Source organism: Cajanus cajan, chromosome 1, assembly GCF_000230855.2.
Source record: "Cajanus cajan strain Asha chromosome 1, NIPB_CcT2T_4, whole genome shotgun sequence".
NCBI classification, from domain to species: domain Eukaryota; kingdom Viridiplantae; phylum Streptophyta; class Magnoliopsida; order Fabales; family Fabaceae; genus Cajanus; species Cajanus cajan.
Window position 1 is genome coordinate 33,464,163 of NC_138517.1, and position 21,872 is coordinate 33,486,034.

At 30.8% G+C, this 21,872-nt stretch overlaps 1 long non-coding RNA gene across 1 annotated transcript; it reads left to right on the forward strand.

Moving 5' to 3' along the window:
• The first annotated feature begins 14,461 nt into the window (after positions 1 to 14,461).
• On the forward strand, positions 14,462 to 21,665 carry LOC145949476 (uncharacterized). Its single transcript, XR_014427686.1, has 3 exons — positions 14,462 to 15,309; positions 16,287 to 20,402; positions 21,380 to 21,665. It is a non-coding gene; the product is annotated as an uncharacterized LOC145949476 (long non-coding RNA).
• The last annotated feature ends 207 nt before the right edge of the window (positions 21,666 to 21,872 follow it).

Sequence of the window (21,872 nt, forward strand, 5' to 3'; positions counted from 1 at the left end):
TAGCAACCCTTTGGAGGCCAAAACAAATATTTGTGTTCTATTTTTTTTTTTGTGTCAAAAATGTAAAAAGATAAAAAAAAAAAAATAAAACAAAAAGAAGATTCAAAATTAATCTTGCATTGAAATTTCAATTCTTTATGATATTATTTTCTTTACTTTTAAATTTTTTTAAAAATATTTATTGTTTAGTTTTTTTTTTTTTTTTTGTAGATTCAAATTTAACTCACAAAGATAAATCAACATTCTTTTATTAAGTAAGTGAGTAGTTCTTTCATGTATATAATATATACAATTAATAGTCATATATTTAATTGTGTTTTAGTCATCAGCATTTCTTTTATTTCAATCTTTTTTCTTCTTCTTAGTTTGAGTGTTAGAGATAGATATGTGTTGGAGATTTAGTTAATGTGTACCGTTAATAGAAAATGCTCCCTGGAAAGGTATGTCAAACTACTTCCCATTTATTGCCTTTTATCCATGTACATTTTGGTGTGCTTTTCAATTTTGGATTCTTCCATTTGATTACTACTTAACTATGAAGAATTAATATTTTTAATTTCCTCTCAACATTTTGATTGTTATAGTTGTTTTAAAAGTATAAAATCATATGAAATTACATTTTTATTGCTAAGTTTGGTTGAATGATCAATACAAGAGTAAAGTCCTTATGACATTACATTCTTATTGTTGAGTTAAAATAAAATAAAATAAATAATATAATAGTTTGACCATTTATTTAAAATTAATTAATAATGGTTATTATATTTATTTATTTATTTTCTTACTAATTAGGTGTATAATTGTCCAAAAATTGTGAAAACTAAAAACGATTACTAGAATAAGTATTTTTTTTTCATATATTAGTATATATTTATCAACTTTTGAACAAATGCTTTTCGATCAAAAATATATTTATATTTAATATTTATGAAATATATCTATCAATTGAAAGATTATAAATTAACTTACTAAATCGTCATCAAGTGTGATTTTATAAGCATCAAAGATTACAAAGATTTAGTCTCTTCGCTTCAAATTATTTTTTAACAAAGTTCATGTATATGCCTTTTTTATTATTATTTAAGTCTTTCTATTTTTTTTAGTCAAAATGCATTTTAAAACTTATTTATTTAATAGATACATATAAAAATTCCAATATCTATAACTAAACCTAAATCGAATACAAACTCTTTGGTCTCCACTAATGTCTATTCAATTTTATCCATTAAAATTCAAGTTTGCTCAACTTCTTAATAATACAAATTTAAGATATCTTCATTTTCTTTTTTAAAATTTATTTAAAATTATAAAAATTCATTTTAAAACTTAAAATCTTAATACATTTAAAAATTTAATTTAATCATATAATCGTATTTCAATAAAAATACAAATTTAGAATATATCTATTTTTTCTTATTTTTAACTTTATTTTTTTTAATAGTTTTATAATTAAATAATTAATTTTTGTCCTTTATTCTCTATTTTATACCATTTCATTGTTCTTTCTTTACATAAGTTGAACCTAACACATGCAATATCAAGTTATATGATAGAACTAGATTTTTATTATTAATTTTAATTGATACATACATCATGAATATTATATGGTAGAATTTAAAATACAAATGTCAAGTTTTTGTTGTGTTTGTATTTTTTCCTTGCATTTTTGGCTTCAAAAACATACTCATATCAACTAAACGCATGATACAAAGGAAGTAGCGTGATAAGTGAACTTCAGTTCAAAAAATCTGTTATGATTTTTTCATATTCATTTATGATATTTGTCTCATATTATTCATTTTTTAACTATTTATTTATTGATATAGTTGATTTTTAGTTTCTATATTAAATTTTTTATTTAAATTGTTTTTCATGATATTAATTCTTGGAAATAGGATTTTATTGGAAGTTTAGAGAAGAAATATAGTCATTTTGTTCAATGTTGCTTCTTTGATGGCTTTGGGTATGTATTCTACCATATTTTTTTTTCTTTATTTATATTCTTTCTATTGGACTAAATTAAGTGCATGTTTAACTCTTTTTATAATTTTCAATATTCTATATGGTGGTAGACATACATGATTTGTTTACCAATGTTTTGAAATTTATATTGTATTTTAGTATATATAACATGCATCTATCTATAACATCTATAATCTATAATTTATCATCTTTAATTTACAATCTATAATTTATAATCTATAATTTATAATATATAACAATACATATATTAATCCTTTTGATCTCCACATTTAATTTGCTATTTTACCCTTAAAACATGTGATTATTCTACATAATCTATAACTTCTATAATTTATATATAACTTAAAATTAAGACAAAAGAAAATAAAAAGGTATTGGTCTCCATTTTACTTTATCCTATTTTAATCCTTATTGGTCGTAACTCTCTTTTAATTTAAAATGATAACTATTTTCTTTTGAAACAAGAACTATTTTCTTTTAAAACAATAACCGTTGAACATATATATGCTTTTATCTATTTTTATCTTTTCATTCTTAAAAATTATTTCTCCCTGTTTCGTACATTTTTTTACATTATCACCCTCTACGATTTTTTCATCCCAATCGATTCTCAATTTTTCCTATATTTCAAACTCAATCACACTATATCTTGGTATGATTCATATTTCGAAGCAAGTTGTAATATATTTTAACTCATCTTCTTTAATGTTCCAATATTTTTTTAATGAATTTCTTTGTTTCTTTTTCTATTGAAATTTTAGTATATATTAAAACATGGTGAAGAACAATAATACTTTGATTGTGATAACTACATCATTAAGAAGTATTTTTTTTTTCTCTAAATCATCTTCAATTAAATATGTTAGAAATTATAATTTGTGAAATTGTAGGTATGTATGTCAAAATGAAATTTGAATTTGTGGAGTAAATGGCAATAATTTAGTTTTAATTTTGATTTTCATAATTTTTTTTAATGTTTTGCGTTTGCATCATCAAAATTTTACAATACGGTTGAGATCCAATACTCTGTGATCCCCTTTGCTTCTACTAAAGTAATTCCTCCATTATTTTCTCTGCTTTTCCTACCATTGATATTTTTTGGCATATAAGAAGTATTTTAAATCAAAGTCACCATCGATAATATCTTCATGTTTCACGTTAAATTTTAAAACTTTTCTTTCATTTAAAAAATAAAAAAAATGTGCTTCATCAATGAATAATGATCAAAATAATCACATAAATTATGTAAAATTATTTATATGATTATATGTCAACAAATGAATTCATTCAATCTATAAATTGTTTTAAATTTGAATATAAAATATATATAGAGGCACAAAGTGCCTCGATCTCGCTTGTGTTCATAATGATTATTTTAATTGATATAACAAAAGGTAAAAAATTTGCTTATTAAAATAATAATTGTGTAATATTTATTATAATAATGAATGAACATTTATTAGGATAAAATTTAAATACAATTTCTTAAGTATTTTTGGTGTTATTTTTTAATCAATTTATTTTTTATATGGACATAGTTTATGTAACTAATAATTAAAAATTAATTTACATTCACAATGTATGATTTTTATTAACTAAATATTATTTTAATATAAAAATAATGAATATATATATTAATTGTATTAAATAAAAAAATATTATTAAGGTAAATCTCTAATTCAAATCGACGAACAATATTAATAAATTGTTACCTAAGTTTTATCTTATTTACTATTGAATTTTTTATGAAGATAAAAATGGTAACGGGACAAATAATAGCTTCACATTACGCACTTCTATTTAATGTAGGTATTTATTTAATGATTATGTATGAAATATTTATGTATATGCAAGTATATACGAATTTTATCTACAATATCTATGGATACAATTTTTTTTTTCTTTTATCATTTCCAAATACATTTGATGTATTAATTAATATTATAATGGGTTGGTCCACATTTATTTTGTTCAATGAAAGATTCATGTTCTAAATGATCTAGCCATAGTTCCAAACCAATTACCAAAACAAATCATATAGTGCATACATTCAAAATTGAGGGATGTAAAACCATTAGAATTAAATTCACTGTCACTCATTTACATTTATGTAATGTTTTGAAAACCGAATTGATTATCAAATCGATCCTCAAGAGAGTTAAATTGATATTTTATTAATTGAGTTGCATAAATTAATTTTGATTATTTTTAATAATATTATGTTTATGTAATATATTCTTTATATTTATAAATTTTAATAAAATTTACTGAATAGCTTAATTAAGTTTTCAAAAAATTATAGTTAATATAATATTGATCCTCAAAATGTGCTTTATTTTTGTGGTTTTTCTTAAAGGTATGTGAACCAATTCTTAATCAAACCGACTATGTCACAAAGTTCCGATCCGAAGTAGTTTTTAAAACTATGGTTTTATCTTTCTCCAACAAAACACATGCTCACACATGTGCACTCACTTTTTAATTAAACACACTCGCCTCTTTTACTCTCACCAAAGCTAAAACACCACCTATATATGACTATATATGCTAACTAGCATCATGGTTGTTTGAACCTAAAATCACCCTCACTCACCAAGAAGACCAACCATCTCACTACGTTAAAGTTCTCTTCTTTCCTATCTTGTTTGTCATGCGAAAATTACAGGATGGGAGGTTTATTATCCTTTTTTTTCCACAAAGATGTTGTACTTACAAGGATCAGGTTGGATCTCCAACTCGAGCAGATCTCCTTTCCTATTCTAGTCTTGCCGAGATGGTACGAGGTTGATTACCTGGATGAGTCTCTTCCTTCTCGAGCGCCTTGGATGTACTTGCAAAAAAGGACTCCGACGATCAAGTTAGTCTCCCTCTATTGTCTATCTTCATACTTATCGTTTACCTGGGTTGTGCGGTTTTCCAATGTAACTGCTATAGCGGTTGCCTGAGATGAGTTAACTACAGTTAAGTCGGTCATTATTGTCACGTGTTATATATTTGATGTTGTTTATATACTGAGGTATCGACCTTATTGACCTCAAGGTTTAAGTCAACTTATATACAGTCAATACATTACATTATGATCTCGGCTTGACCTCGGTTCTATCTCGGTCCTACATCGGGGATGGTACAGATGTTATATAAATGGTTTTTTCCTTCCAATCCATCCTAGGATTCATGTATGTTAAGATACTCTTTTAATTTTCTTTTTACGACATTTTGTATGTATTGGTTGTTATCATGGTTTTAAATTGCGGTTGCGGTCGCGGTTGCAGTTACTGCGGTTGCGGGTATTGCGGGTATTGCGATGCGGATTGCGGCTGTTGCGGTGTGAGATTATTAATTATTTTCACTAAATATAAAAAATTTAGAATTATCAATATATATTTTATTTTTAAGGATTTATACATTTTAATTCCTTTTTTTTAAATATTCTATTATTTTAATGAATAATTTAATTTATTTTAAAATTATAGTATCAATTTATCGTATTGCAGATGTATTGCGGTACATTGCAGATGTGTTGCGGACGCAACACCGTTACATTGCGGAAAAATGTGTGATTTTCAGTATCATCGCAATTGCGGTCCGATGCCGTTGCGGACAAGGCCGCAACAGTAATATTGCGGTCACAACACGTGTTGCGGTCCGCAATTTAAAACCATGGTTGTTATGATATTATTTGATGAAGTGATGATACTTAACTTGTATTCTTGTGGTTGATTCTTTCTCTTAAACCTTGATCCATTGCATGTTTGTTAGTATAGGAAACACAATTCTACATCAATTAAATTGGACATCTTATATAGATGGTAGAACCGATGCAGAATATAGTTGATTTTCTACATCGAATATATTTTAACCGATGTAGATATCCAACTTGCACATGTCATCGTTGATCACCTCATCTTCACCAGTTCATTCATTCCCCTTCTCCCCCCTTCCCCTCCCTGACACACTCTCCAACCTATGCAAAACTTCTAATTACCCGATCCCCAAAGTCACTATCACAACCAACGCCCTCCCACCCCAAAACTTGCGCTCACTCGAGCCCCCCAAACCCATGTTTAAAAATTAGCTCTTCTCAACTCAAAACTTTTGCTCAAATCCCAAATGGTTATTTCATTTACATGGGTCTCTTACTTTTTCTCATGCTTCTCCACAACACCATGTTCTTCCCCTCCCCACCTCGCACACAAACAATCGCTGCAAATAGCCACCTACAATCAATTGCATTAAATATCTACCTTGCCTCGACAAATAGTAGCCGCACCAACCCTATGTATAACTCTAGTGAACAACAGTCACACTTCTTAATGACGTGTAGGCAAAGTAATATTTTTAATAGGATGTGTTTAAGTGAAGTGGGAAAGGTATTAGGAGAACTTCTGTTTCAATTGAAATTCAATAAGTATATACATCGGTTCTAATTTGAAATGATGTAAAAATCCTTTTTACATCAATTATTTTAGAATTAGTATAAAAAGTTTAACTTAAATTACAAAAAATATGACCATATACCTTAGTTGTGTAACATCTGATGTAGAAAAGCGATTTACAATAACTCTTCTACTCAAGTGGTCCCATAATGTCTAAGGACATAATGTAGTGGAGATGATCTTTAGCTTATGCCTTGTGATGGTATTACTTAGTAAAAATAATTATGAGGAATCTCAAAGGATGGATGAGAATTTTCCTCTTCTCCTATTTTATAAATACCATTTTTTTTTTGTTTTTCTGATAGAATTTTATATGGAAAAGACTTTGTAAATTTTTTTTTGTTTGGCTTGGTATTTCATTCCAGGAATTTTGGCCCATTAAGGAACTCTACCAAGAAATTTTATTTCACAAGTACTAATGGTGTATTTAAGCAATGATACTTATTAGTAACTCCTATTGAAGTGTAATAATATGATATAAGAAATTGTTTAAAAATAAATAATAATTCTTAAATAAGTAATGTTGTTTATGAATTAAAAAATAATATTTTTTTAGTCTTGATTCTCTTAACTAGCATTAGAGTACACAAACATTTTCTACAAATCCAAAAAATATATATGCATCATCAACCTTTCATTACTCACAAATAAAAAATTAGTTACCCATCATTATTATATATTTCTCATGGTTATATAATTTCTTTACTTTTAATATTTAACGTATTTTATATGTATTAATTAAAATAATTGTGTAAATTTTATTATTAATTTTTTTATATGTAAAAATATTATTTGAAATTTTTAATTAACTAAATACTTAATTATAATAATTACATTAAATTTTTAGTTGTCAAAAAGTAAAATGTAAATAAAAAAATTATAAAAGTGTGGACTTGAGTGTTACTAAAAAATGATGGAGTAAAATTTGTAAAAATCTCCAATATTTGTTTTTTCACTCTTTAAAATTCATTACTTGTTTATGTTTATAAACAACTTAAGCAAAATAAAAAATAAAAATAAAAAAGGACTTGTTTACGTTTCTTTATTTGCATCTCTCAATATTTCTCGTTTCAGGTATCCATTCTCAAACCCTAATAATTGGCAAACATGGAAACGAGAGATGAATTAGCTTTCGGTTTAGTTTCTTTTCTTTTTGTTTCTAATTTTATATCTTGAAGTTGATAATATTTCCCCATTAATTTGTTAGGTTTGTCTTCCTTGATGATTGGACTGGATTTGAGATCTTATATCCGCTAAATGATAGAACTCTCGTTATATAGTTATTGTACCAATTGAGCGATCTACATCCTAAAATTCTTAGAAGATTTTCATTCAGATTGTGTATGCTTTAATTTCCCCTTATTTCTCATTGTTTTTGCGAAATTTGGGAGAGTATAGATATATAGAGCAAGTGTTTATGTTACATGGTTCTTGTTTCGACTTTTAGTTGCTTAATTTACTACTCAATTAGGCTCATCGCTATATGGAATGAGTTTAGTGCATATATCTGTCTCTTGGTTTTTCTATCAATTCAATGTGATGTTAAAAGTGAAATGACATTATTTCTTTGAAGCACCACATTAAAATATCCTTTACTTCTGAAATGTTCATGGTTTTCTTCTTGAGCATTTTGTGTGCCCTTTGCATATTATTGGTTGTCAAATTCAATATGATGTGAATTAAAGGGGATCTATTCCCAATGAGTGCTACCATGTGCATAGTAGAGGATGTGGGGTGGTTATCTCCTACCGTGCTTTGCAGTACTTAAACAAAAACTAACCTAGGGTAATTGGAACTCCCGTCCTTCAAGTATTGATGCCTTGTCCATTGGTTATACGAATTCATAATCTGGTTTTGAAATGGGACAACTAGATTTAATCCTTTCCAGTAATTTAATAATCCAGTAATTAGTATGTTTTGATTAAGGAAAAAAATGAGAAAGCAAATATAAGTTTCACCGTGGATCGAGTTCAGTTTAGGAATGAGTAGCTGAATATTGAAGCCGTTCTCTTTTACTTATTTAACTTCTCACGCTACAAAAAAAATAGGTAATTATTGGCGGTTTTTTTTTTGCGGTTTCCCTAAACCGCAAAAAATTGTTACATTTGTGGTGTGGATGGCAATGGCTACAAATTAATGACATTTTCTGGCGATTTTAAACCACCGGAATGGTCATCATTAGAAGTGTTGGCACTTTCTGGCGGTTTTAAACCGCCAGAACGTTCAATAATTTATGTGCCTTAGTTCTTTTATGAAATTAAAAAAATAAAATAAAATAAAAACTTATAAAATCAATTTAAAAGAAACAACAAAAAAAACAATTTCTAATTCACGAAAAGCCTCACGAACCCGCCATCGCCAGTGTCCGCGCGTCCATGTGCTTCAGCCATTTTCCCCTCTGGCTTCTTCATCCTCTTTGGCTTCTTCAGCCTCACGAACACAAGGTTTGTTCATCCTCTGTTCGCCTTCTTCATCTCACCCTCACCTTCAACGCTCGCCGGACACTTCATCCTCTTTCATGCTTTTCCCTATTTTTTCTCATTCACCATTTTCCCCCTTTCTCTTCTTGCTCCTTCATTCTACAAACTATTTCTTTTCTTTTTTTTTTTCCTTTTAATCTCACTTCACTGATAAACAATTTCCTCTGCTTCATAACCAGGTCACACAATCTATTTGCCTCCATGCTAGGACAAAGATTGCATTTCTATTCATATCTTCCTATTATCCGTGAACAGTTGCAGGTGATTTGATATTTCACTTCTACATTTACCCTTTTCCCTATTTTATTGATCTTTTTAATTGTTATTATTGAAATAAAAATAAATAAATAGACACTAAAATGGAGCCGTAGTGTTGGTTTATAGATAAGGATTATGGAAATAGTCCAAATATTTGGAACATGTAATTTATTTGTTTTGGAACTTTGCATGAGCCACTGCCTGTATAAGGATTTTCTCACTGTCTCTTCAATTTGATCTTGTTTTGTTTCAATTGTTAAGTTTATGCAATGCTTGGTGTACTAAGTTTATGTAATTTCTGAAGTGTTTGATGTTTTGATGATATTCTCATATTAAGTTGCTTATCTTATTTAATTCACTTTTGGATCGTTTAATTCCTTTCCTACATTTGCATAAATCTCAACACTCTAGCAATTTTGTTGATTGGGAATTTGAAGTTAAAGCTTACAAGTGGATATTTAAAATGGGGTTTAGTTAAATGAAAATGCTATGTTACTGGAGTGGAGACTAATTGAATGAATGACCAAGTTTCACACATCCTGTTATCTTATCTGAATCAGTTATCTCACTGTGATGAACTTCTTTTCTTCTGTACATTGCCTACTAATTTGTTTTTTTGTCACTCGATTCTATTTTTGTCAACTTTGTTTGGTTCTTCAGTTCTGCTTGTTTTGATTTATCTGATTGATGGGTTAATCTTTATCCAATACTCTATTTATTCTCTATTATAGAAGGCAGAGGGAATACTTAAGAGTGAGACCCATCCAATGTCTTGTGAGTGCTCTGGCCTGGATGTATGACAATTGACAAGTATCCTTTCGTTGCCAAGTAGATTTGGTTCATGCAATTTTTAATAAGCAAGACTTAAATATCACCAAAGTCTTATAAATATTGCGGTTTTTATTTTTAGTATTTCTAATTTTTTGAGTTTCTGAATCATGCAATGTTCCTATTTTTGCTCTGGCCTTGCATTGTTTTATTGTGATGTTTCAGAGCATTGGGAAATATATGATCATCTTCAATGTATAGGTGTCTAAGATCAACGGAATGAAGAAAATTGAGTTTCATTTCAGATCGACAGAATAGTTCATTTCCTCCATTTTCAATAATTTTTCAGCTGATTTCAGGATTACAAAAGCTAGCTTTGTTAAATTTGAAAGGGTGCCATATAATAGCTGCATGTTTGGATTCTCTTGCAGGTTGAATTACTTGATGGATTTTTCATATTGATTCTGTTAATTTTGTCATTACTCATTATAATATTGGATTCCTTTGCAAGTTGAATTACTTTATTTAACAATGACACTGATAGTCAAGTCTCTTTAAATTGTTTGGTTGAAAGTACTTTGGTTTTAAATGTCATTTTTTGTGGTTCATTATAGTTTTGAACTATTCATTTCTGGACAGAATTTCCTTGAATTTATTCTTGAATGTTGATTAGGATTCTATGGATTGTAGAGACTACTGGACGGAACTGTTTAATGTTGTGATTGCTAAGGCCAATAAACCACAGTTTTATACATCTGAGCATCCATTCCGGTTTGTATCCTTCAAACTTCCGGTAGCAGAAACTGAATATTTTCTCCTATATGACTGCATTTGTATATTGTTATGGTGTTGATTAGCTATAAGTGATTGATTACAAAGCGCTATCAAATTCCTTTTTAAAACTATTAATCACAAAATTCCTTTTAAAAATTATCTTTTTCTTTTTTTTTTTCTCCTTCCACATTCCAGACTCGGGTATACATTTATTGTTAGGCATGGGTTAGTTTTGGCAAAGTTACTAAAAACTCTCGAGGGTCAAACTTCACTGTTTACTTTTTGAAAAGGGAAGACGAAAACAAAGACTCTAGAGTAAAAGGGTCATAAAATTGTTGTCTACTACCTTTGGGAATAACATGTACACGGTCTAACATAAAATTAAGGAAGTCCTTACTTTAAGTCTCTGTCTAAAAAAAAATATATTGGGCCGACACTGTACAGATCTCCTATCATATTAAATAATTATTGTCATATATATATATAATTTGTCACTTAAAAAATATATTTACATTTTGGAGACAATATTTTCTCTCATGTTGTCAAAGTCTGATGCTTCAAACTCCACTAAGAATGTGCCACATACATCCATCATATGACTCCACTGAGAACTTGTGCAGATCACATGACACAATGGTGAGATGCGAGGAAGCACCGTGTGAGAACTGAATAAACAAGGTTGTATTGGGCTTCATGTCATGACTTTGGACCAAATTGTTCCAAGTCTGCTTGTGAACCAGTGTTCAAAAAGAAAGCATATATCATAATAGCTTAATTTTGATAGATATAATTCTTTAAAATATTAATGTACGAAACATTAAAAGAAAGGATTTTACTTTTTTAAAATTTAAAGTAAAGAGATATTTTATAGGATGAAGGGAGTGGACATGACATGCCAACACCACAAGGAGGATCTTCATTAGATAGTAATGTTCGTGGAGTTTGACATTATTATTGTTTTTTTTGTTAGAAATGATGAACTCATGAATTTGAACCTATGTTTTTATATTTGAAGCAAGATTAATTTTGGGACAATTTACATATTTTACTTTTAAGCATCGATCATGAATTTGATTTTCTGAGTTACTTAATATGTTAGATATGTTTTAGAATTGATGGATGTTAATGTCTTAATAATGAAAAATATGTCATGCTAGACATATGGCTAGATGTTGTTTTTATTTTTTATAATATTAAAAGTTAATTTAATGTATCTTTATATAAATATATTTGAACAAGAAACATACAAAACACATAAATATTATTATAATTATAGGTAGAATTTACTAAAATAAGTGATATTAAAATTCGACAAATAAAATTTTAATTATAAGTTACTTGAATTAAATAACAATATAATAGTCATTATTAATTTTCAATGATTAATATGGTTAGTGAAAATTTAAAATAATAATTTGATAAATATCTAAAATATATATTATTATTTATCAATTTATAATAAAAACGCGCTTTTAAAATAATTCCAAATATATTTTAAAAATGAAAAATAATAATTTTGTGGCGGTTTAAAACCGACAGAAATGTTGAATCGAACAAAATTTAGATGAATTTTGTGGCGGTTTTAAACCGCCATAAAATGTAAAATGAGTGACATCAAGATGCATTTTGTGGCGGTTTAGAACCGCCACAAAGTGCTTGGATTTTCTGGCACTCAAGACCAACGTTTACAAAATCTACGCCACAACCCGTTTTTGGCGACCGTGGACCTGGCGGTTGTTGATGACGCCGGTAATGCATTTTGTGGCGATTTTTAGCCGCCAGAAGATGCCAAAATAACCGCCACAAATCACACATTTTTTTGTAGTGTCAATGCTTAAAAGGGATTGAATGTGTGCACCTGTTTAACTTCAAAACTTTGTTCAAACTCATATGGAGGGTTTGGACCGTGACATGGGAAGGGATGTGGTTATTGATGTCAAGGTACTTACTTACAAGGCAGTGCTTGATTTGGATCAATGGTGGGAAGGGAATGGGTAGGTAAGGAGAAAGTGGAAGGACATAGGTGAGATCCAAGGAATTTGGATCCTCTCCTGCAAATTTCTCTCTCCAGTCTCTCTCCTGCAACATTAATAACCATTAGATATATTTAATGGCTTAAATTTAATCATTTAAGAAGTTACATTAATTATAAGAGACTGGAGAGAGAAAATTGCAGGAGAGGATCCAAATTCAGATCCAAGACAATTTGGGGGAAACAGGGGGAAAACAAGAAAAAAGAATAAAGATCTCGTCCATATTTAATTTAAAATAAATAAATTTGGACGAATCAAAATAAATTTCTATGGTGTGGTGAAGTGATGCCCAATAAGGTATTGTCTCCACTTTTTAATTGTTGTTGTAACAATAAATAGCACTCTAACATATGTAGGAGCTTTGGAAAAAATGGTTACTGAAAAAAGAAATAGGGAGCCTTTCTTGAGATAACAATGCTCCCATGCCCCATGCCTAAGGCATATATTTTTAAGACAAATGGCAAGGAAAATTTTGGTAGAAGTAATACTAAGGCTTTACTTATTGCATCCTTCAAAGCATGAAAAGTTAAATGTGTAGCAATCGACCATCCAAATTGAACTTTCTTCAAAAGTTGTGTCAAAGGTGTTGCAATATAGTGGAATAACCTTTGATGAAGTGATAACAAAACCTCGTCAAGCCTGAAAATCCTCAAAGAGCCTTAAGTGAATGAGGGACTGGTCATTGTTGAACTTCTTAAAGCTTGACTTGAACAAGTTCAACCCTATGCTCAAAAACTATGTGCCCTAAGTATTCAACCTGTTTCTAAGTAAAGAAACATTTGGATTGTTTTAGGAAGAACTAAGCCTCTAGTAAAACCTAAAAGACTTTTTCTAAATGTAACAAGTGTCACTCATAAGTCTTGCTATAAATCAAAATGTCATCCAAAAAGACAATAAGAAATTTATTCAAGTAGGGTTTGAATGCACTATTAATAGTGGCTTGAATGGAAGAGGATGCATTACAAAGACCAAAAGGCATTACACAAAATTCATAGCGACTCAATCTAGTGTGTTCAAAAAGTTGTTTAGTGATCATCTCCTTCCAATTTAAAGAACCAGCAAGCACCGTTAACCTCATCTAATAATTAATCCACCATAGGATTGAAAAATAATCCTTAACTGTAATTGCTTTAAGAGCTCTGTAACCCACATAAAATCTCTAGGTTTTGCCTTTTTTCTTCACCAAGAGAATAAGGGATGACAATGGGCTTGTGCTAGGGAAAATAATCCCATTTTGTAGCATGGATTCAACTTGAGCTTCAATTTCCTATTTCTGAAAGTACAGGTAACAATAATGACGAACATTCAAAAGTGTTGAATTAGGCAAGAAGTGAATGGTGTGGTTAGTGGATCAAGATGGCAGTAAGGTAGGCAAGGTTTAGAAAAGGGTGGCAAATTTGTGGGTGAGGTTGGTGATGTCTGGGTGGTGGTCGTGTGGGTTATTGGTTTGGGTTGAAGAATGTTTCATCAGTATGACACGGATGTGAAAGAAGGCACTTGCCTCATCCGTGTGAACCATGCGACGAATTTGATGGGTGGTGACTGAGTTGAGCCCAATGTCGCGATCCCTTTTCAATTCAATCATATGTCTTGACTACATGAGCTTTATAGTCAATTTAGCATAGTCAATGAGAATTGGCCTTAAGGATTTCAACCATTGGATCACTAACACCAAGTTCACACCACTAAGAGATAAAACACACCAGTCAATAGTAGAGACTTATCCCTGAACTTGAATTGATACTGTAACATCCCAGTTTTCAAAATGGTTATTATTACTATTATTATTATTATTATTATTATTTAGTCATAATTTGGTGATTATATTTTACTTCAATTGTAACTAATTCACACTCCATTTATGCTTAATTATAGGCTTTAGAAACATATGTATATTGTTGGGCTTAATTAGATAGTTGTAAACTTTCTTTTTGTTAAAATCGTTTTCGCTGGGCTGACTGGCAAGCCTCGGGTTTTGGGGCATAACTCGGTCTGTGGTTGTCCAAATGATACAAACTTTATATCCATGGAAAGCTAAGATAAAATACTATAACTGTTATGAAGAAACCATTTTCAAATTCCTTCATCTACCATGTTGAATATTCTAAAAACCGCAACATATTTAACTCACGCTGGCAGCCTGACCCCTGTTCACTAAAACAGTCATATCTGGAGTTATAGATCTCCTTTTTCGGTGATTCCAAAACGATTGAAAAGATAACATCCTAAGCTACAACTTTCATGAAGACCTCGTGACCAAATTCAGTCGTCTAGAAGGTCAAAATGGGAGTGCCAAAGGACGTGTCCACTAAACTCCACTAACCATCCACCATCACCACTAACTCCTCCACTACCACCACTAACTCATCCACTAAACCTAATTTCCTTATATTTTAATGTCTTTTGAAGGCTATAAATAGCCCCTCAATTCTTCATTTCAGAACCTCCCTAAAACACTTCTCATTTCTCTTCTCTTGTAATTTTTCTCTCTACGTTCTGCTTAGACTGAAGGAGCCTAGGGGAAGGAGTTCTGCTCTAAGTTTTAGCGAGATTCTGCCCAAATTTCTGTATATCCAGGTAAGGGGGGGAGTGGGAAACCTCGCTTGGGGGTGTGGGAGTAATCGTTAAATAGTTGTTTGTAGATTGGCTCCCGATCTTATGTCTGTTGTTTGTATGAAATATTGTTATTAATGTGCTTTGCTTTTTATATTACTTGATTTCTTGTCTGTAGTAAATAATAACTATACTATTTTTATAAAAGAAAAATAAATAAATTGTTTATTAATAACGATATGGAAGGCTAAGCCTCCTATTAATTAATAAATATGTAATTGATGTTAAAAATGAATAAGTTTTAAAATAAAAATACCTATACGAACTTATGAAGATCTTATTATGACTTGAGTATATGAAGTATATATGAGACCTGTGCGGACCTATGAGGATATGACTGTATGAAATATGTACTCATGACTTGTGACCTATGATCCATGAATGAACCATTGAACTGTTGAACTATTGGACCGTAGGACTATTGGACTGATTGGACCATTGGACCGTTGGACTATTGGACTATTAAAGTTGGATTAATAAAATAAATCATAATTATGAAATATGAATCTTATATGTGTAATATGCTAAATGTTGAGTCTATGAATGTATGACATGCATCATATGCATATATTATTCCAGGTGTGCCGCTGAGGCCGCATACCAGTGATGCTAACAAGGTGTATGAACACCAGTGATAGGTGTGCCTTCGGGACACCAGTGATGTAACATGCTAACGAGGTGTATGAACACCAGTGATAGGTGTACCTTTGGGTCACCAGTGATAAATTCTGAAACTTCCGTATGGCGCCACATGCATGCATTTTGTGAGTCGAGTCAATAAAATCATTGCATGATTTATAAATGTACATATATATATATATATGATATTGATTATATTGTATGTGTGTGTGCTATTTAACTTTTATTTCTATACCTGCAACTAAGTGAGAAGTTTCTCACTCCTCTTGTTATTCTTGTATATGTTTAAATTTATGTTGCAGGTAATCTTAATCATGAGGATGTTGGTAATGAAGTCTAGAGGCTTAAGTGGGCATGCTCTGATAGGATGTGACATCGGGCTTAGCTAGGCTTCTTTCTGGGATAATAATGTTTTATTTTCCTTCTTTTGAAATTTAAATATATTTGTATGATATAAAAAAGATTATAAATTGATTCCTAACTAGGAGGCACTGCCACCTTTACTGGGATTAATTTATAATCTTTGTTTTATTATGACTTCTTGAGTTTGGTATAAATGTTAATTACGAATGTGCATCTTCTACCTTATGATATTTATTATCACTCTAATATATTTTTTTAATATAGTTAATGCTTATTAAGTAATTATGTTGGGGTAGAGGGTGTCACATTTAGTGGTATCAGAGCAGGCCGATCCAATCGGCCGTGAGTTATGAGTCTACTATGCTTGTTTGGTAGATTAATAATGTGATGAGTTGATTGATGTGCTAATATGATGATTGATTATGTTGTGTGCATTGTGTTCTCAGGATTTGTTTGATAGACATGATATAATTTGATGATGCTATTTTTGATTGCTCTTTTCATAATTGCTTATTTGTTTGATACTTCTTGCTTACGTAAGAAGTAGTGGTTGAGTAGTATCACTCGTATGGTGAGCTTATGTACCAATAGTACGGATAAAGCCTATTGAGACCTTAGAATTAGGAGAGACATTAATTTGTCAAAAGTTTACGATTAGTGAAATTTAGGAATCTATAGTAGTAGCGATTGAATCCAAGGAGGTTGTATATGAGAATTGGAGTTTTGATATTTTGATGAGAGGTTGAAACGTTCCTTGAGTATTGGTGCTTCATGTTAACTTTTATGGTTTAGGTAATATGTGAATATTATTCTCTAAGTCCTTTGCACTAAATATGTGAGCTGTTTTGGTCTAGGATTGTAATGGAAAGCTTGAATATGAGTTTAAGGTGGAAAGGAGTGAGTTTGGAATGGTTGAGGTATTTTGTGAAATGTTAGTACACTATTGCTGTATAATATGGGGATTATTTTCGTTAAAATTTTGTTGTGCCTGTATGAGTATCATATTGACAGAATCAGATTTTATGGTCTTCACAAAAGTAGTAGCTTTGGACGTTATCTTTCTAATAGAACTGGAATCAGGTAAAACGGAGGTATAGAACTCTAGTTATAGCTACTTTGGTGATCAAAGGTCTAGTTATAAGCGCTGAATATATCTGCTGCGGTTTTTGAAATTTGTAGCTAAGAAGATGATCTTTTTAGAATTCTATGTCTTCGTAGGAGTTGTAGCTTATTCTCTTATCTTTATTTTGAGATAGGTTTGAGATCATTTTAATAAGTATAACTCTCTAGGTATCATTTTCTTTAAACATTGTTGAAGGGATATGTATGGTTTCATGATATTTTTGAATCGTTAGGCAATGCAAGGATAAGAATTGATTTTGTTTTGGGGTGTTTGCATAAGGATTGAGAGGTTGTTTAAAGGTTGTATAATGCTATGTGATAAAGTTTGTTCATGTACATGCTTATCGATGGTATATTTGAAGGTTTAAAGTTGGTATTCTAATATGATTTAGTAAGCATGTATGTTGATATGTGGATAGATTACCTTAGGGATCAATTGGTGAATGTCGTGTGGTTAGTGAGATTGATCTTAGGGTGTGATATGATCATATTGTAGTTGAAGGTGGAGATATATTCAAGACGGTTGTATGTTAAGTATTACTATTTTATTTTATCTTATTTATTGATTGATTGATTTATTATTTTTATTGTATAAGATAAGTTTTCTAGTTCTTGTAAATTCCAGTTAAGGTAAACATGGATATGTCTCAGGTAGAAGTTGTATTTAAGTGGGGAGATATCTAAGCCAATTAGTGAAGATAAGAGTTTTATGATGTTAGCTTATTATTATTGGAGATTTATTGAAGGAATTTCTAAGATAGCTTTGCCCTTAACTACATTCACTGAGAGGAGTATTGTCTTTATGTGGGATAGTAAGTATGAGAGTAGTTCCAACTCTTAAGGCAAGATTGACTAGTGTTAATACTACTAGATTTTAGTAAGTCTTTTGTGGAACATAGTTATGTTTCTAAGATAAGATTCGATAGAGTGTGGATGCAAGAAGGAACAGATAAGTAGCTTATGATTCTAGAAAATTGAGAATTTATGAGAAGGAATTACCTTACCCATGACCTTGATTTGAAGACATTACCTATATGATTCTAAGCTTGAGGTATTTAGCGATCATAAGAGTTTTAAATATCTATTGACCAAAAGAGATAGTTAGAAATTTTTAAGGAATAAGATTTTGATCTTATTAGTTATTTGGCCAAAGCCATTGTGGTAACCAATGTTTTGAGTAGGAAACCTTTATATTTTTCCTTATGATTAGAAAGAAGGATCTTTTTAGGGATTTAAGTCTGACTTGTGAGATTACTCCTAGTGGTGAAAAACTAGGTGTGACTCGAGTAACAAGTGGATCATTGAGATAAATTGGAGAAATACAATTAGTTGATTCATATTGGTAACAAGATATGAGACTATAGAATAAGGTGATGGATAGGGGTTTGAATTGGTTGAAGATGGAGCAGTAAAATTAGTAATTTGATATGTATAACATGCTTAGGTGCTTGATCTTTACAGATGATCATAGAAGTAATATCAATATTATGACAGATGCCTTGATTACGATGATCACTAATATATTTAAGGATTGGATTTGATTAAAGAACTTAGCGACTTAAGCGTGATGTGTGAGCTCACCCTTAGGAGCATTGAATTTAGTATGTTGAAAATGACTAATGAATTAATGGACGAGATTAGAGAAGCTTAGGAGTTAGATTCTTTCTTAGTGAACCAAGTGGAGAAGATTGGTAGAGGTATAAATAGCCCTTTATGAGTAGAAGTTGATGGTATTTTGGGGTTCAATGATAGGATCTATAGCCTAGTAATCTTGAATTTAGGAAGATGATCTTAAAGGGAGTTTTAAGAGCTACTAAGGTGCATCAGAGTGGCGCAGCGGAAGCGTGGTGGCCTTAAGTAAAGAGAGGAATAGAGGATATTATGTACTTATATTTAGTATGGTATAAGTATGAGACAGAACATCAGAAGCCTTTTAGGACTTTTGTAGCCTTTAGATGTTCCTGTTTGGAAGTGAAATAATATGTCTAGACTCTGTTGTGGATTTTCCAAGGAAATTTAAGAAGAATCTTGAACGAGTCATAGTCAAACCTCTTCGTTTCAAAAAATTCGAGGACGAATTTCTTAAAAGGGGGGAAGTATTGTAACATCCCAGTTTTCAAAATGGTTATTATTACTATTATTATTATTATTATTATTATTTAGTCATAATTTGGTGATTATATTTTACTTCAATTGTAACTAATTCACACTCCATTTATGCTTAATTATAGGCTTTAGAAACATATGTATATTGTTGGGCTTAATTAGATAGTTGTAAACTTTCTTTTTGTTAAAATCGTTTTCGCTGGGCTGACTGGCAAGCCTCGGGTTTTGGGGCATAACTCGGTCTGTGGTTGTCCAAATGATACAAACTTTATATCCATGGAAAGCTAAGATAAAATACTATAACTGTTATGAAGAAACCATTTTCAAATTCCTTCATCTACCATGTTGAATATTCTAAAAACCGCAACATATTTAACTCACGCTGGCAGCCTGACCCCTGTTCACTAAAACAGTCATATCTGGAGTTATAGATCTCCTTTTTCGGTGATTCCAAAACGATTGAAAAGATAACATCCTAAGCTACAACTTTCATGAAGACCTCGTGACCAAATTCAGTCGTCTAGAAGGTCAAAATGGGAGTGCCAAAGGACGTGTCCACTAAACTCCACTAACCATCCACCATCACCACTAACTCCTCCACTACCACCACTAACTCATCCACTAAACCTAATTTCCTTATATTTTAATGTCTTTTGAAGGCTATAAATAGCCCCTCAATTCTTCATTTCAGAACCTCCCTAAAACACTTCTCATTTCTCTTCTCTTGTAATTTTTCTCTCTACGTTCTGCTTAGACTGAAGGAGCCTAGGGGAAGGAGTTCTGCTCTAAGTTTTAGCGAGATTCTGCCCAAATTTCTGTATATCCAGGTAAGGGGGGGAGTGGGAAACCTCGCTTGGGGGTGTGGGAGTAATCGTTAAATAGTTGTTTGTAGATTGGCTCCCGATCTTATGTCTGTTGTTTGTATGAAATATTGTTATTAATGTGCTTTGCTTTTTATATTACTTGATTTCTTGTCTGTAGTAAATAATAACTATACTATTTTTATAAAAGAAAAATAAATAAATTGTTTATTAATAACGATATGGAAGGCTAAGCCTCCTATTAATTAATAAATATGTAATTGATGTTAAAAATGAATAAGTTTTAAAATAAAAATACCTATACGAACTTATGAAGATCTTATTATGACTTGAGTATATGAAGTATATATGAGACCTGTGCGGACCTATGAGGATATGACTGTATGAAATATGTACTCATGACTTGTGACCTATGATCCATGAATGAACCATTGAACTGTTGAACTATTGGACCGTAGGACTATTGGACTGATTGGACCATTGGACCGTTGGACTATTGGACTATTAAAGTTGGATTAATAAAATAAATCATAATTATGAAATATGAATCTTATATGTGTAATATGCTAAATGTTGAGTCTATGAATGTATGACATGCATCATATGCATATATTATTCCAGGTGTGCCGCTGAGGCCGCATACCAGTGATGCTAACAAGGTGTATGAACACCAGTGATAGGTGTGCCTTCGGGACACCAGTGATGTAACATGCTAACGAGGTGTATGAACACCAGTGATAGGTGTACCTTTGGGTCACCAGTGATAAATTCTGAAACTTCCGTATGGCGCCACATGCATGCATTTTGTGAGTCGAGTCAATAAAATCATTGCATGATTTATAAATGTACATATATATATATATATGATATTGATTATATTGTATGTGTGTGTGCTATTTAACTTTTATTTCTATACCTGCAACTAAGTGAGAAGTTTCTCACTCCTCTTGTTATTCTTGTATATGTTTAAATTTATGTTGCAGGTAATCTTAATCATGAGGATGTTGGTAATGAAGTCTAGAGGCTTAAGTGGGCATGCTCTGATAGGATGTGACATCGGGCTTAGCTAGGCTTCTTTCTGGGATAATAATGTTTTATTTTCCTTCTTTTGAAATTTAAATATATTTGTATGATATAAAAAAGATTATAAATTGATTCCTAACTAGGAGGCACTGCCACCTTTACTGGGATTAATTTATAATCTTTGTTTTATTATGACTTCTTGAGTTTGGTATAAATGTTAATTACGAATGTGCATCTTCTACCTTATGATATTTATTATCACTCTAATATATTTTTTTAATATAGTTAATGCTTATTAAGTAATTATGTTGGGGTAGAGGGTGTCACAGATACACCCACACATAGCTGGTGGCACTCAATTTCATTCCATTACCAACCATGATGCAAAGTGGATTAGTGGATTGAGCTTTAAGGCCTAAGAACTTGACTAATCATTCTTCTATAAAATTGTGT